The sequence below is a fragment of the Ammodytes marinus genome (genome assembly GCF_949987685.1).
Source record: "Ammodytes marinus genome assembly, chromosome: 19".
Lineage (NCBI taxonomy): Eukaryota > Metazoa > Chordata > Actinopteri > Uranoscopiformes > Ammodytidae > Ammodytes > Ammodytes marinus.
In genome coordinates this window covers 12,938,916-12,955,212 of record NC_137223.1, presented here as the reverse complement: position 1 = coordinate 12,955,212, position 16,297 = coordinate 12,938,916, and the positions used below count along the sequence as shown (strand labels likewise).

General features: G+C 42.0%; 1 protein-coding gene across 3 annotated transcripts in view; it reads right to left on the bottom strand.

Annotated features, from left to right (window-relative positions):
• The window catches only part of daam1b (dishevelled associated activator of morphogenesis 1b), a 48,023-nt gene extending 32,308 nt beyond the window's left edge, over nucleotides 1-15,715 (bottom strand). For 2 of the 3 annotated variants that reach the window (XM_080047871.1, XM_080047873.1), the window contains exon 1: nucleotides 15,579-15,715. The gene's annotated coding sequence lies outside the window, so the exon portion shown is untranslated. Of the gene's footprint in view, nucleotides 1-2,741; nucleotides 3,124-15,578 lie in introns of those variants that run through there. The other variant, XM_080047872.1, reaches the window with a different exon arrangement.
• Nucleotides 15,716-16,297: the final 582 nt, after the last annotated feature.

The following is a 16,297-nucleotide window of genomic DNA, read 5'->3' as shown; positions in this document are numbered from 1 at the left end:
TCACAACAGCAGCTTAACGTTCAGGATTTGTATTTGTCAAGGAGGTTCAAGTTTGGGTTATATATTACAAAGTTTATTTGCAATTCTGATTTGGATTCACAACATTTTGGATGTTCTACATGTGCAGCTCCTCACAAGGATATACTTAATGTATTTAATTTTATTTACAAGAGCATATTATTCTGTTAGCAGCAGATGGTTGGGAAATTTGGTTAACCGTCATTAAGAATGGAGTATCAATAAACTTCTATTAATTATGAGAGAATGGTCTTCAACAGCTTGTCAGTTAGACAATTCCTGCTACATTCATCTTGTTATAAACACAACAGCATACTTTGGTAACCAGGGTGAGGAATTTCCACTAAGAGTAGCACGTCTCCACCAGGGGTACCGATATACTCCACCTGCACCTGACGGGAGTTGTGTGGAAAGATTTGAGTAAATAACAATTTGATAAAAAAAAATAAAAAAGTATCATAATTTTGAGTCAACAAGGCTACTTGGACACCAGAACACCCAGTGTTGCGAATGAGAGTGAGGGAAAACTAGTTAGCATTAGCAAGCAAGCAGAGAAGTTAAAACTAGCTAAAGTAATAATAATTATAAATAATTACATTCATTTATGTATAGCTTTGAGAAATGAGTAATTAGCCTATAAAAAATATAGTTTTTTAGCTAGAAGTCATAAGTAAATAGCTGAAAAAGGTTAGCCAAAAGTCACAAGTGTTAGCTGAAATAGTTAGGAAAACCCCATGGATGAATAGCTGAAGCAGTTAAAAGTCATGAGTTTTTACCTGAAATGGTTGGCTAAATGTTGTGCATAGCTGGAATAGTTAGCTAACACCGTGGATACATGGTAACAGTAAGCTTAAAGTGAAAGTAGAAGTACGAAAGTAACTTGACCAAATCAACCTGAACATTGACAGTTAATTCATAAAAACAATGTCCATTGACATCCTTTTTAAAAAGTAATTAATTTGAACACATTTGAAACATGGCAAGTGGTGTTAGCAAAGGGGTACTTTAGCTCTTCTTAGAGGGCCCTGTAAGTAAATCTGGAGGGTCAATGGCCAGTAGAGGATCAATAAGCCCTTGCCAGTCACCAGAATATGAACATAATCAGTACAATCATTGAATTAGTGTCATCTAGGAAACATCTGTGCTTCTATCAACATTAAAGATTATACTATTAGAAGATCAGCATCACTGTCAATTAGCAGGGAATGAAAAAAGGCTGGAAAATTACAGAAACCGCTGAGTATCAAGAAAGAACAATGAAGAATAAACATTTGGTGAGTTCCAATACAAACTGTGAACCTTTTTTTTTTAAATCACAAATGCACCAACAGCTGTCAATGTGATCTCAGCAAACACAGTGTGTGCGCCACAGCTGTGCACAGTCAAATAAAGCCACAGACATGTTTCTCAGTTGAAATACAGATAACCTCTCAGATCACTATTAAACGGGCGTGGAGGGCGTCGTGGTATCTTCTAGAAGAGCCTGAGCTGCAGCATGGCCTTTAAAAATCCCTACCTCTTCCTCAGTTGCTATGGCAACCGGAGCAGTGGGTGACCGGCGCAAGCTGGGTGGGTTGAGTGATTTAATCTAAGCCCCTTCCACCGCACATTACCCGTTCTTTTTAATCCTGCTCGGGATGTTTATGGGGAGGAGAAAATAGGATTGTCTCCTTAATGCAGCGGAGGAAACAACAAATAACAAAAACCATTAAGGATTACAGAGCAAATCTATCTTGGCATCAGTTGGAGGCACTATGAAATCCTGTTGCGTTACAAAGACTCGCCGTCAGCCCTTTCCAATACATCCGATCAGACTGTATAGTATTCACATGTGATGTAGCATATACATTAGCCTCCTGAGAGAAGCTGAGGAAGTGAGAGTGGAATATGAGAAGGATGGGCAGCGACAGGAAACGACAGCAGACCCCTGGCTGCTCAAGGTGACTTTCCTTTTCATTGACTTGATTATCTGCACTCCGCCCCCATCATGGAAAAAAAAGTATGCCATCCTCGCTTTCACACACACACACACATACACACACACACACACACACACACACACACACACACACACACACACACACACACACACACACACACACACACACACACACACACACACACACACACACGCACACACACACACACACACTTGACACTGATAACGGGGCTGCATTCACCAAACCACAGGGAGAAGCTGGTGGGAGGTAGCAGCCTGTAGCCTCCATCTGTGTGCATCTGAGTGTGTGTGTGTGTGTGTGTGTGTGTGTGTGAGTGTACAAGCACATATTTCTTCCCACAACCTCACCCCATCTACAGACCAGCCTTGTCATTATGGGACATTCCCCGCGCACACAGGACAACTCTCCCACCACGAAATCAGCCCCGGGGCCCGGTTGGATCGTCCTCCCCTCCCCCGGTTACTACAGCAACACCATTTTTCTGCACAGACACCTCCCAATTAGACAGACGTGACACAATCACCTACGTCTCAGTGAGAGGAATCCAGCCTGTATCCTGGGGAGTGATAAAGCAAAACCGGTGGTTGCAGCTCCCCCTCATGCACACACACACTGACTGATAGCCTCAGACTATCTACCGGTCACATGCAGTCATTCAGTCACACACACTAACATCCACACACATTCCAACCAGCAGATAGCCGGCTCCTGCACTCATTTGATTACAGTGAAGAATAGGCAGATTCATCGAGCTTGTCTTACCCTGTGTCCAGGAGCTAGCTCGTCTGTGTTGTGCTGTGAGCATTCCCTTTATATCCTCAACTCACTGCAGTGCTATCCTCCTGCTTTCTACACTGTCGACAGAACCAAGGATGCTCGCACACGACACGCAGTGGAGCATTTCCTTCGCAAAGGTGTGTAATCCACGCAGGTTCAAAGTCGTCTGCTCGGGTAAGGAACGCCTAATGTAGCACCTTGAATCCCTGAGGCTGTCAAGAGTCAGAGAAAATACCACATCGATGATTTGCTATGATGGCATGGGTACAAACAAGGGATTACAGCTGCTGTTTGAGATCTTTCAAACAGCCAGCTGGCCGGCGAGAACTTCTCCTCGGCGTATCCAATCCCTCCCCGTGCCTCCTGCTCTCAGTCTTTCTCTGCAGAATGCTGTGGGGGCCGAGGGGACAGGCACAGATGTTACTGGCTTCAGGCCACACCCCTTTTCAACACTCCCATTCCTAATAGGATGCAGCCGAGCTGTGGCCACCGCCCAGCTCCCCCCCCCCCCACGCTGCCTTTGGACAACTTGTTTAGTGTTTGTTTGGAAAGAGCTTGTTTGGAGAGCTGCAGGAGTGAAACAATGCTGAGGTGTCAAACGTGTGTGCTGTAAATGACGGTCATGACAGGAGTGTGCGATGGCTACTGAAGAAATTAGGTAATGTCAAAAACATAAATCAAGCTCCTCCTTCCCATCCTCCACTTCAAACCCCTCCTGTGTATTATAAAACAAGTTCACCCAATCCAGCCTGAGCAACTTGAAACACTGACTGCACATACTCCATCCACACAGTCTGGCAATGATGAGACAACTCACAAAATATCCACAGGATTTTAATCTAAACAATCCCAGATACTCCCACATGATTTACAGCGCGCTCCTACGTCTCAGCTAATTACTTACTCACAACTTCCAGCATCCATAAAAGATTGCTGAATTGTGACATAGTGATATGCTTTTGGATTGAATAAACACCAGTCCTGGAAATGTATAAGGAATTTGGGTTATCTGTGGAGGACGCTCATCGGGAGAAAAAAAACATTTGACTTGAAACAAAGGGCCGCGTCGTCACAGCAATTTGGCCTTTCGCTGCAAGATTTCACATGAGACAACCAGTAATATAATAATACAAAAACTATTTCAGTCAGGCCCGGCCCCTTATTTCAATGCAAATAACTTAAGTGCATAAGTCTTGATAGAAAACACCATTGCACAACCACTTCTATAACTCAGTGGTTCATCTTAATATCAACCGACTGTTCTCGCTCTCTCTTAAATTCACAATGAAAGTAACAGCTGTATACTCAAATACAATCCAAACCATAAAGATTTAAGATGATGGCATCAATGTTCAGGAGTTGCATTCTTCCATATCATGAAGGTTACAGCTGTTATTTCAATGTGTCGGACACACCATTTACTCAACTATTTAGGCAAATACTGTATAATTATCAAGGCCAAAATTAATCCCTACTTGAAGAAGTCTATATATTGTTCAAATATTGTGGAGACATACATAAAAATAGTGGTGTTGATTCATCTTGGGGAAATTCTTGAGGCAATAGCATCCAAACCAATTACAAGTCTGTCTATCCCTGTTAATACAGGTGGTGAGAAAATTAGACATGTCCTCATAAGAGAGAACAGAAGTCCTCTGCCCGATTCAGGCCCTCCAGGGTTCTGTACAGGATTTAACAAAATAAGTGTCATCCCTATCTGTCATTAACTTCCTGTTCTACAGACGTGAGTAAAGCGTTACCGACGGGTGTCAAGGTAACAACGCGTCATAGTGCTTCTCTCGTACACTTTGTCATTCAACACAGCTTTGTCCCTTCAGCACAACCAGGAAATGTGGCACAGACATAGTGGAGTATCACATGCTCTGTAACCGAGACAGTGACTGAAACTATGGATTGGAACTGCTTGCCAAGAAAAGTCTAGGCTCGGACACACACAACTCTGCCAAAAGGAAATCACAAATCAACCCTAAAGGATCAATTCAAACCTGTTTTCCCTAACAGCTGTGAGTGAGCACTGAGCAGGATTCAGTATACAAATATCCTGCCCTGCTTCGCCCCTTAAACATAAAGCAGCACAAACCAAACAACTTACTTAACATGAATAAGCTGTTTGGGGGTCAATGTGGTCACTTGACAGGATTTTTGGCTGTTTCAAACTTCATAGTTCCCAAACAGCTGTCGTTGGCTGTCATCTGAATTAGTTGAGTTGCCTGGAGCTTTTGAAGATTTCTGGACCACTTCCAACAAACGCGTCATGCTAGCTGTTCTAATACAATCTCTTCGTGCATTGCGACCTTCTGCTTAGCTCGGTCCAAAATCTGAGTCTGCTCTGTGGTCGGAATCCAAGAACACTGGGCTTATGTGAAACAGTTTATCTCTACAGGCCTGGTGTTACAGACATCAGTGGCGAGCCGCGCCGGTGCGGTCATGAATGGATAACAGTGGAAGCTGTACTGGTCCTGGGTAGCTGCCTCTAAAAAGAATGTCCTGCAGCTGGAATAACAGACAGGTCCTGTTCCCACGGAGAGGCTTCTGTTCTGGTGGGACGTATCCATCCGTGTCAATAAAAAGCCCAGGACTGATGTTTTGGTGACCTCAAGGGCAGCCAGGTAAATACAACACAGGAAATGTCATTGGGGACACTGTGCATGGGGACAGTGGCATTGGGAGTTGTGTTGTTTGGGCCAAGTAGGTGAACAAAGTCTCTCTGTCAAGTTGAGGAGAGCGATGCTGTTAGGACTGTATTAAAAAGCGAAAGTGATTTTTAAAACACGGCCACAGAAGCTAAAGTTGGATAACTGTGATCTTTTTATTCTGGTTTTCAACAGAAATATGCTTTGGTAGCCTACTGCCTTCAAGGATTTATTGTCATGTGTGTTGACCTATAGCAAGCAGCCCAGCAATAAAAAACATAACTTATAGGGCACATAGCAACAAGGCATAACAAAAAATAAACAATCAAAATCACTTAAGAGATGATTGATAGAAGAATGATAAATACTTTCCAAACTTTGAATATTTGACAGACCAAGAGGAAGTTAAAGGCTGAAAGCTACCGACACTTGGAAATCAGTTCAGAGTACATCAACAGTGATACCAGGCAGGAAACATGGAGATCTGATTGGCTGCAGATTGTAGATGACCGTGAAAAAGTTCAGCTGTGATTACAAGCTTGTTGACCGAGTCCTCTTTGGTTGAATAGGAAGTCAGAGGACTTTGGTCAAATATTAATCGTGCTCTGTCTAGTAGTGAGATCCATGAGGTCATTCAAAAGAGTAGTGGGAAAGACATTGAGGTTATCCAGAATTCAAGCAGCTCAATGTGCCGAGATTGTGAAAATGAACAGAAAGTTCTGCTGCAGGCTAATGATAACTAGCGGAACCATGACTGACAGCCCTTTAATAAAATCAGAAGAAAAAAAAATCTCAGACTGCTGTGAAGGAATGTATGAAGGGGGAACGTTATATTATGGCTCGTATCATGTGGTGGGAGGAAACAGGGTTTACGCCGTACATATGTCTCATTCAGGGTGGGACTATATACATAAATTCCAACCCATGCTGCCCTTCCCTTCTAAGAGACCCTAACTATCACAGATTAAATGCCAGGTTGAAAAAAAAGGGTCCTTCTGGTCTTTACCCACCTTCGGGAGCTTGTAATTACCACTTGGAATAGAAAGATCCATCCAAAAAGAAGGGCCACTTTCTTCATCCACTAATCTCTACGACGCCCGGTCCAAGTAAAGATACTTACACTTTACAGTTAAGAGGAATTAAAGAAGAAAAAGAAAAACAGCAGAACATACAGTATAGGATATACTGTATGTGGGAAAAGTATATCTTGTGGTCGGGAGATAATAACATTAATATAATGGTAGGAACAGACCTTTTCAATTTACATGGCATAGCTGGCAGACCCACATGATGTTTTCTATTATCTCACATAAGCAGGGAGCTTTTATTTTCCTGTAGTAGTCTAATAAAACATGATACAGCACTAGAGTTTACCGATGTTTAACAGTTGTAGTGGCCTCCCTTATCATAACAGTGAGTTGTTTCATGAATATCTGTTCATAAATATCTATTAAAAGTCCAATTATTGAGAGTGAAAGTTCAGTCATGGCCTCAACAATCTTTAACTCAAGGTCCACCAACTAGCTTTTTCTGGAGCCTTCAACCATTTCTCACGGCCTTCTTCCGTCGATGCAGTATGCTCAGATGAGCAAAATAGCACTGAAAAAAGATACGAAGTAGACCTTGAAACATACTTGCTATATTTTAAAGTATTCTCACGCTCAATCATCTAATCAAATCAAGGCTATTTTTTCAACTGTTGATCAACCCTCAAACAAATCTCACATTTAGAGTTGATATGAATGACACTCACATTTTAAAGGTGGAGTCAGTGATCCTTGACAAAGCTTGTTGTTGAAATCACTTTGTCAAAATCAGTGAAAACCTCATCACAACCCGCTACGTAGCCTACTGTGTGCGTGCTGAGGAAAAATAAGACCATGTTGCTAGTTATGGGTGGGCCCTGAGTTCACCTAGCCTTTGTTTACATACTAGTTTACAGAGCCTCGGCTGTGTATCAACACCAGATCTTCTTTTCAGCGCACACACAAAACAGACAGTGGATCTTGAGGAGATATTCACTGATTTTGACTAAAAGTTATTTTGACAACAAGCGTTCTCCAGAATCGCTGACTCCACCTTTAAATTGTATGCTTCCTATTCACAAGAAAATATGGATAATTTAGGGCAACAAAGATTTTAAAATGAATCTTCTTGGGAGCAGTGGAAGGCAAGGCACTGCTGCAAAAATATGACAAAGTGAAAAGCTGCAGCTGCAGTGAACGTGCTTGTCACGGATTGACAGAATTTGAGGGTTAAAAGGCTGCAGCTTAACTTGTTGATCCCTCCAGATGTAGGCCAAGCTCACTGCACTGGAATCAGTGGTTGCGGTTTTCGGGCAGAGAGATAAGAAAGGGGAGGAGGCAAAGTGCATCAAGGGTAAGAGTAGAGACAGCATACAAACAAACAAATCAAATAGAGTAAAGTTAATCCAACATAATCCCATCAGTATCCAGTCTCCTCTAAAGGGTGAAGACAGTTTCAAAGTATTGTTCGCCTATTAGCTAATGTTACACACTTTATGCTGGGAGAATTAGCTCACCACTCTTAATCTATGTGAAAGAATCTGAGAAGAACCCGGCTTCATCTTTGTCCGCGTCAACACGGATGTGAGACTGGCTTATGGCCAGCGTGACGCATGACTGACTGACACACAGACAGGCACGCACAGAGAGGCAAAGTCTAAAGTGGAACCGAGCCGGCATAGAGCGCACAGCGATATTGCCAAGGCTGGATGGAAGAGTTACAAGCAGTTTATCTCAGAGTGTGTCATAATCTCAGCAGAGAAAAAACAACATGAGACCCAACAAGCCAAAGCAAAAAATATTATAAGCTAAAACATGAGCTGAATCTGCTGGGAATGCTAAACCAAGAACTAGGCAGCGCGATGAAAGAAAGAAACTAAAACACAAAATAGCAGAAACCGGATGTTTTTGGGGACGTTAACAAGGACACCTGCTGTTTAACAGGATCGACCTGACAAACTCTGCCCTGTGGCAACAAAGCTATCATATTATGCACACAAAAACAGCAGCGTGTTCAGGGTTGGGGTCCACTTGGAAAAAATATGCACTGTACAGACACTGTATTTTAAGGGTTAGATAGAGCAATCACAGATGAACCAGTTGTTCTAGTGGATTACTCAAAATCATAACACAGGTAGAAGTATGACAAGTTACATAATTGTGAGAGAAGAAAGAAATATGGACGTGGACAATGGTCGTCCACTAAAAGCTGTAACACAATCACTCCTCGGGAACATCTCGCTGTTGACGCAGCTGGTTTCGTCTGACTGCGTGGCTGTTTTGACGGCTTTTCGACAGTAATGTTATCGCGCAGATATGTTATACTGTGGGAACCTGCTCCTTGTAACAGCAGCATTTAAGAAAACCTTGCCCAAGTAAACCAAGACATCTTGTGTTCCTGGAAAGAAGGTGGTGGTTACTGTGGCTATCTTTTTAGACAAACAGAACCCATTTGAAGAGAAACAAATAAAAGCTAAATGTGCATTTCTAGACGGTTCATCACAGTTCTACAAATGTATTAAGACTGTGCATGACAGACATTACCAGAGAAGCCAAATCAGAGAGGGCAAATAACATGAAAAAAAATCACTAATTACTTCTCAGTTTAGGAGGTAAACAAACAACGGAGACAAAGGGAGAGGCTGACAAACAACAGCAGGCTCTATTTCCATATTACGGAGAGGATTGTCTTGAGTTAAGCCAGTCGATTTTGCAACGAAAGTTAACTCCATCCATGGTCAGGTCAATTTGGGCCACTTCTTAATCCTGGCCTCTAGTGCCTTTGTGACATTTTCAAAATCATTAAAACTTGAACTCATTTGTGAATGAAAGACAGATAAGAGATATATAGCCTAAACATATTTTCCTGTCTTGGCTCCTTAGCTCTGACAACTTGTCAGAACTTGAGCATGCTTTCTGGAGGGCGGGGCCGCAGCATTTCAACAGCAGGATAAAGCACATGCCGGGCTGTGGCACATGCAGTCTGCTGCCGAATCTGATATCTGTCGGCTGTTGTTGCACATGCTCTGGTTTGTGTCTGAGGAGGAAACATGTTGCCATTTGACCTATTCCGATCCCAGGAATTATTTCAAATGGACGTGCGTCAAATTCTAAAAATCCACACATCCACATTTCTCAAATGGTCTGCTGAGTATTTTTAAAGCATTAATATGTTGCCTTGGGGCTTAGAAGAAACTGTGGTTTGTTAGGGTGTTGTTGAGCTTTGTCTGGCACTGACCTCAAAACAAGCATTATGTTTTCATAGTGCTAAACCTCTAAAATCACATGCAGAAGTCTGCGCTTGCAGGAATTCCCGCATACTTTTAGATGAACCCTGTTTGTTAACATGCCCTGATAAGATATGACATTGTCATTTAGGGAAGAGCTCTGAACACTATAGCATTTAACGGTTGAACTGTCTCGGTGAGCCTGGCTCTGAGATGCAAAACACACGTCAGCTTTCAGTGATTGAGCTGGTATTACCATAACTGCAAGTAGCAACCTGAATTGATGAGTGAACAAAATTTGCTGTCGAGACAAAATGCTGTCCTCCGAAAAGCTTGAGCTATATCAAATATCAAATAAACAGACCCACTAGAAATGCAAACTCGTACACACACTTCAAAATTCTTATTTGATTTGGAAATATACATTAATAATGCGACCTAGTGGACAATGGGGATAGAGGCGAGCAAGGATTGAAACATGAATCCCACTTGGCCCATAAACCCCCTCCCATCCTCCCAAAGCAGCATTGCGGTTATGGGACTCCCCCACGCACACGCACACACAAACACACGGAGGACAGGACCCACATGCTCCCTTTGTTTGAACCGCAGCATGGCTACACGCTTTCCACATCTTGAGGCTGAGGCACACAAGTGATTAATTTCGATGATCATTGTCATGATAATCTGAGGTTTGCCTCAATTCTCTGAGTCTGGCGAGAGAACAGTCACTTTTTAACTTTGTTAAACGCCAAGTGAACGCCACTCCACGAGCAGGAAAAAGCACAGCGAGGCTATTAATTAAAAAAACTACACAAGCTGAAATAAATTAAGTAATTAAAAGACATCGAGTCAGAACACAAAACCAAGCAAGTGTGTGTAAATATAGCCTCTGTCATGTGACATACAGCCTGAGACAATTATGTTACTCCAAATAACAGGCCCAACTAGGAAAGACTACTTCCCAAAACTGTAATGTTTATTGGAGTGCATTGTGCTGGGAGCAATACGGGACTGAAATTCTCAAGTGGACAGCTCGGCATCTGCAAAGACACTGATGAATCTGTCCCCTGCTTAAGTATATTTAGAGGAGATATCAGTCATTCTGTAACTTGGTATTTCATATTGTCTTTGGGAAATATAGAGTATAGAACAGATAAAGTATGTTTACTGTCAACAGGACAACACTGGTAATATAAAGAATACAATAATGACGGCAGTTCTAAAGATGTCCTGCCTCTATCACAGCTAAAAGAAAACCATGCAGTGAGAATAAGAGCGACTGCATAAAAAAAACTAATGGTAAATATCCGAAATTCACAATATCTACGTGATGAAAAACCTCACACTTAAAAGGTCATACTTCCTTTATGGTGTCAGCTTACCTGGTTTTCTTGTCGATTATTTCTATAATGCCATTTTACATGCCGGTTATAAGGTTTTTACCTATTTCAACAGTCCCAGAAAGGAAACCATCTCAGGCAGGCATTGGAAGTAGCACAGCTCATAGCATTGTCTCCAAGGTACAACCGCAACAAGTTCAGATCGGCCTAAAATATAATTTCATAGGTCACCCAGTTTCTAGTTATAGAACCACAAGACTGCAGATCAAGGCTGGTTTCTCTGGAGGGAGCTAGGTGGAGATGAGCCTTTGCTGCATCACAATTAGTTGGGATGTAAGATGAAAGAAAAGCACCTCATAATTTCACTAGTTTAAGTGGATGGAGGGCAGGCTAACGTACCAACAGTGACACACCAGTTCACATCATCTAGTAGATGTGATGCATTTTTCATTGCTAATAATAAAAGGGGGAAGGAATGAATGACTTGCCATGAAGGATCCATTACTCACCAAAAGGCCTTGAGGCTGTCAACCTAAATCCCATTAGTTAAACATCTGCCACCACTGAGTGGTCCAGTTGCAAACAGGGTGCGCTGCCCTTTCACCTCCGAACAATCAGAAAGGTCAAGAATCAGTGGTCAGAGGAGAGGACGAGCAGTGTGTAACCGTAAATACATCCACCAACATAAATGTTTGGGATGTATTTTTGTGTCTTTTACGGACAAGGAAGTTAGACAGGAATGGACTTATATGTTTAAATATATGTTTTAATAGCTTCAAGTATTTAATTGAATGGCAGACTATGGTTCACTTGTAGTTTAATACATCGCAGTAAACCCAGGACTCTTCTGTTTTGTTTTTCCTCTACAATAAATTAAGTGTGTCAGGTCTCCATCAAGGTCAAAGTTGGGGGGGGGGGGGGGGGTCAGATGAGTCTTTGGTTCATCATATGCAACATTTCAGAAATTAAAGTTGTAACAACAAGCAGGGGTTTTCCAGCTCAGCCCACAAAGCAACTATCCTCAAAATGTGAGGTTGGGTCTTCTTGGGTGTGGCCAACGAAGGCTGCTGCCTAAAAGCCCAGCTGTCCCGACAGCGAGTGCAAAGCCGATCCAGACTGGGGGCAGGGTGTGGCATGGCAGGGGTGCCATGGTGACAGAGCAGGCCTCGATAGAAAAAAAGGGATGCTAAATGAAAGCCATTGTCTGGCCCAAGTGAAGCACACTGTGCAAAGAATGGCACATTCAAACAGTCATACAGGCCTATTGTTGTGGCGGTCCAGCTGAGTGCTGCAGGTCCACAGTTTATCCCACAGCATCCACTACACATCATACGGAGCAGCATGAAACTCAGACACCAGCCGGACCAGCAAGGGACAACATTGACCTGGAGGAACCTTTCCCCTTAAACAATTCATCATTGTAAACATCACTAGACTGAAAATGGCTACTGTATCTCTGATAGATTTGGTGTGGCATCATCTACCGTGGATCTAGAGCAGATCACAAAAACACAAACATAAAAGATTTTTTTATTTATTTTTATTTTTTATCATATTGCAATATTAATCGAAAAATAGTTACATTTATGTAAAGTCTGTTGATAAACTGTTTGTCCAACATAACACACATGCACTGCCACAATGGACTATTAGTAAACCCAGCAGATCATAGTCGAAAAAAAATTAGCTGTACCACACACAGCATGAGTCCATATGTAATCGAGTCAATTAACCATATGGTATGTGTATACACACTTGATCTGCTGCATTCTCAGAATTTATAACCACTCTTTAACTGACAGTGCCTAGTTCTACCTACATATTTAAGTGAGGGTGCAGCAACTAAACAATGCTTAACAGTAGTAAGTGTAGTCTTTTAACACCTATGCAATGCATGTGAACTAGTTAAACAGGTTCTTTCCACAGTGCATGATTTACAGTATTGACATCATTTAGATACCTAATAAGGTAAGCTGATATGACTACTGACATCCTAAACAAAGGGTGTACCATTAGACTTTATATAAAAGAGGGGTGCACCTTTTTATTATTCTCACTGCAGCCATCACAGCACCTGCCTCTGTATTTTAGTGCCACCACGACATGCTGACATATGGCCATCTTAGGGGCTCAGCTGTGTCACGGCCACTCCTAAATGACATCCACCATTGAAAAAATAATTAGTTTATACCTCCCCCCCTGTTGTTGGTGCCATCGTTTACTCTTTCACTCTGTAGTGCTTAATGTGAGCCAACCCCCCCCCCCCTACAGACACACACTACCAGTCCTGTGAAATTTAACACTCAGTTCATTAACCCAGTCCCCCAAGAGAGTGTCAGGAGTGTCTGTCTGTGCGTGCTGACAGACAGAAGAGCACCAGGTAATACACTGCCACTGTTTATGGACATTGATGCTTTTATGTGGAGCAAGAACTGAACAAAAGACATTGCCAATGTTCATCTATTCGGGGTGATGACTTCTCTATCACTCTTCCTAATAGATAAGCCAATGCACTCAATGTGAGCTGCAGTTTCTTTGCCATTCAAGTGTATAGATTAGTCTAATTGAATTCCCTTTCTGGAAGATCATTAAGGACAGTTTTTTTTTTCAATTCTCTTTCCGACAGCAGCAGTGTATTTGTGTCTATGACAACGGGAGGATGACGAGAGTCAACAAACGACCAATGCCAAAAACAACAACGCGGTAGTTGCTGTAGCCGAAAGCTGAGCTTGTGCAGAGGAAGTTATGCCATAAAAGTGACTGACAGACATGCTAACAGCAACTAATATGCTGTACAAACACAACACACTCACTACCATAAACGCCTAGAGCAGAAAAAAAAGAATGCATGTAAAGCCTCTTGAGGATATTTCATTTTCGAGATTCAACTATATAATTTCAACATGCCTGTGTGTCTAAATAGGAGAACAGTGTTTTCATAAATAGCTGCATTAAAATGGGTTTATAGTTTAATTGGACTTTCCAGCTCACCAAATGCAAATCTGCCTACAATTAGCCAATAATATCAGCCTGGCATACTGGTCAAGGTGGAACAGACCACTTGAGAAATGATGCCGTAACGACAACAGTGAATTAACTGCACCTATTCAGACAAACAGGGCAAGCCATTTGAATGTCAGGGCCTGTCAGTGTCTACCTGTAACCAGCCAACTCCCTGTCTGAGCATTAACGCTGTGGACAAAATAACAGCGTGGAAGGCTACATCTTGCACGCCTTCTCCCGTGTTTACAGTGAAAACATGTCTACAGATCACACCACAGCAGTAAGCCCTCTCACAAGGCAGCGGCCCATTACAAGCAAGTACAGGCCCCTCAATGATTTAGAGGTTTTTAATTCTCGGGGAATGCAAGCCCTTTCTGATAAGTGCCTAACTGGGTATAAGCCTTACCACTACAATGACTATGCTGCTGTAATCTCTGTGTCCTGCTCTCCGACTGACCTGTAACCTTGTAAATCTCACAAGTGACTCATTCCACTTCACAGCAAAGCGACGCAAGTGAAAATGAACTCAGAACCGGTGAAGTGTCATATGATATGTCTGAAAGGGTTTTTTTTTTTTTTAAATCAGGGGTTATGTGACATACCAGTTTACAGAGCATGGGCTGTGAATTAACACCAGATTTTTTCAGACAGCAGATTGTGAGGAGATATTTAAGGATTTTGACAAAAAGGGATTTTGAGAATAAGCACTCTCCAGAATCGCTGACTCCACCTTTAATCTGTGAAGACTTGTAAAAGGTTATCAAGCTTGGTGGACCTGCTGTGTGCCTACACAGATTACAACCTAACTGATAAATCAGATGGGCAGATATACATCAGATCAGACAATATTAGCTTACTGCATTTATATCAGCATGGGTGTATAGTCTACCCAGAAGTAACAAAAGAGACTGCAAAACTGAAATGCCAAAGTGTCTGAATTATTATTTTTTTTCATAATTGATATTGACATAATTGGTATGGATCTTAAAAATGATGTTACCTTAGTTAGGCCGATATATATCTCGGAGAAGTAGGCTAAATGATAAGAACTATAGGCTACTTTAGGCCAACACACGTCTGATAGGCTATTAGGGCCAGTGAATGCAATGATGACTTTTTATCTCCTCACTTTGCAGGGAGAACCCGAGGATCCTTTCAGGACAGGAACCCCGGAGGACCCTAGAGTTGACAGCCGCATTTCGTTTGCGTCTTAGGGTTAGCAAACGTGAAAGCCGTTGGAAGGGTGTCAGCTTCCCCCACAGACAGGGCTACACAACCAAAACTACTTGCAAAAGAGATGCAAATGTCACCGGACTCCTTTGTGTTGGTTCATGTCTGGGCAAAGGTGTAGGTCACTCTCTTGAATATGGTCAGGAAATTCAACAAAAGACGTAGCCAAAGTAAACTCGCCACAGCTAACATTACCGATAGCTGTTGTATTGACTAGTGCTGGCCACACCGGTACGGAGATCACCGACAACAACGCAACCAAACGGCCCGGTGTGGCTCCTCACGCGGGTTTAGTTTCAGCATTCATGGTAAAAGTTTTGTTCTAACGGCGGCGTCTTACCTTGTCCCGTTGAACATTGTTCTTATTAACCGTGTCCACGAGTTCATCTGGTAGGCAGAAAAGTCAAGCAACAGAAGAAAAACAGAGTCCAGACGGCACGGAGATGATTCAACAGACTGGTTGGTCCGGGCTGGTCGTGATGTCATCGGTTCACTATAGCAGTTTCTGCGCATGCGCAACAATTGTGACGATCCAGTGTTTCATGGAGGTTCGAGTGTGTAGGAAGAAAGGGATGCTCTTCATAGAAATAACAGATAGCTTTGTCAAATTTAAAGTGTTTGTGGGCAGAGCTGACTATAAAATAGCACTATAAATAAGCATAAAATAAATATGTTTTGGGTAAGTACACTAAAATGTTCAAATAATATGCTTACATTTTAGTATATTTTTAGAAGCATAATTTAGCATATATTTAATACACTAGTAATCAAAGTATACTTTTGACTAGTGCAAGAAAGGGTACTTCAAGTAAGTACTTTAGAAATACCAATGTACTTCAAACATACTATTTGAACTTCCAGTACATTTTTTATGCAATTAAAGGCCTACTTCACCGGTTTGAATATGAAGGTGTATTGAATTCTGAGATCCTATGTAGTATAAATGTGCGAAAAAAATTGAAATCGGTTCATCCTAGCCTGAGAAAAGGCCTTCTCGTGACTTCTGTGATGTCACGAGAAGGCCAGAAAGAGAAATATAGGGTTAAAAAAAAAAAACTT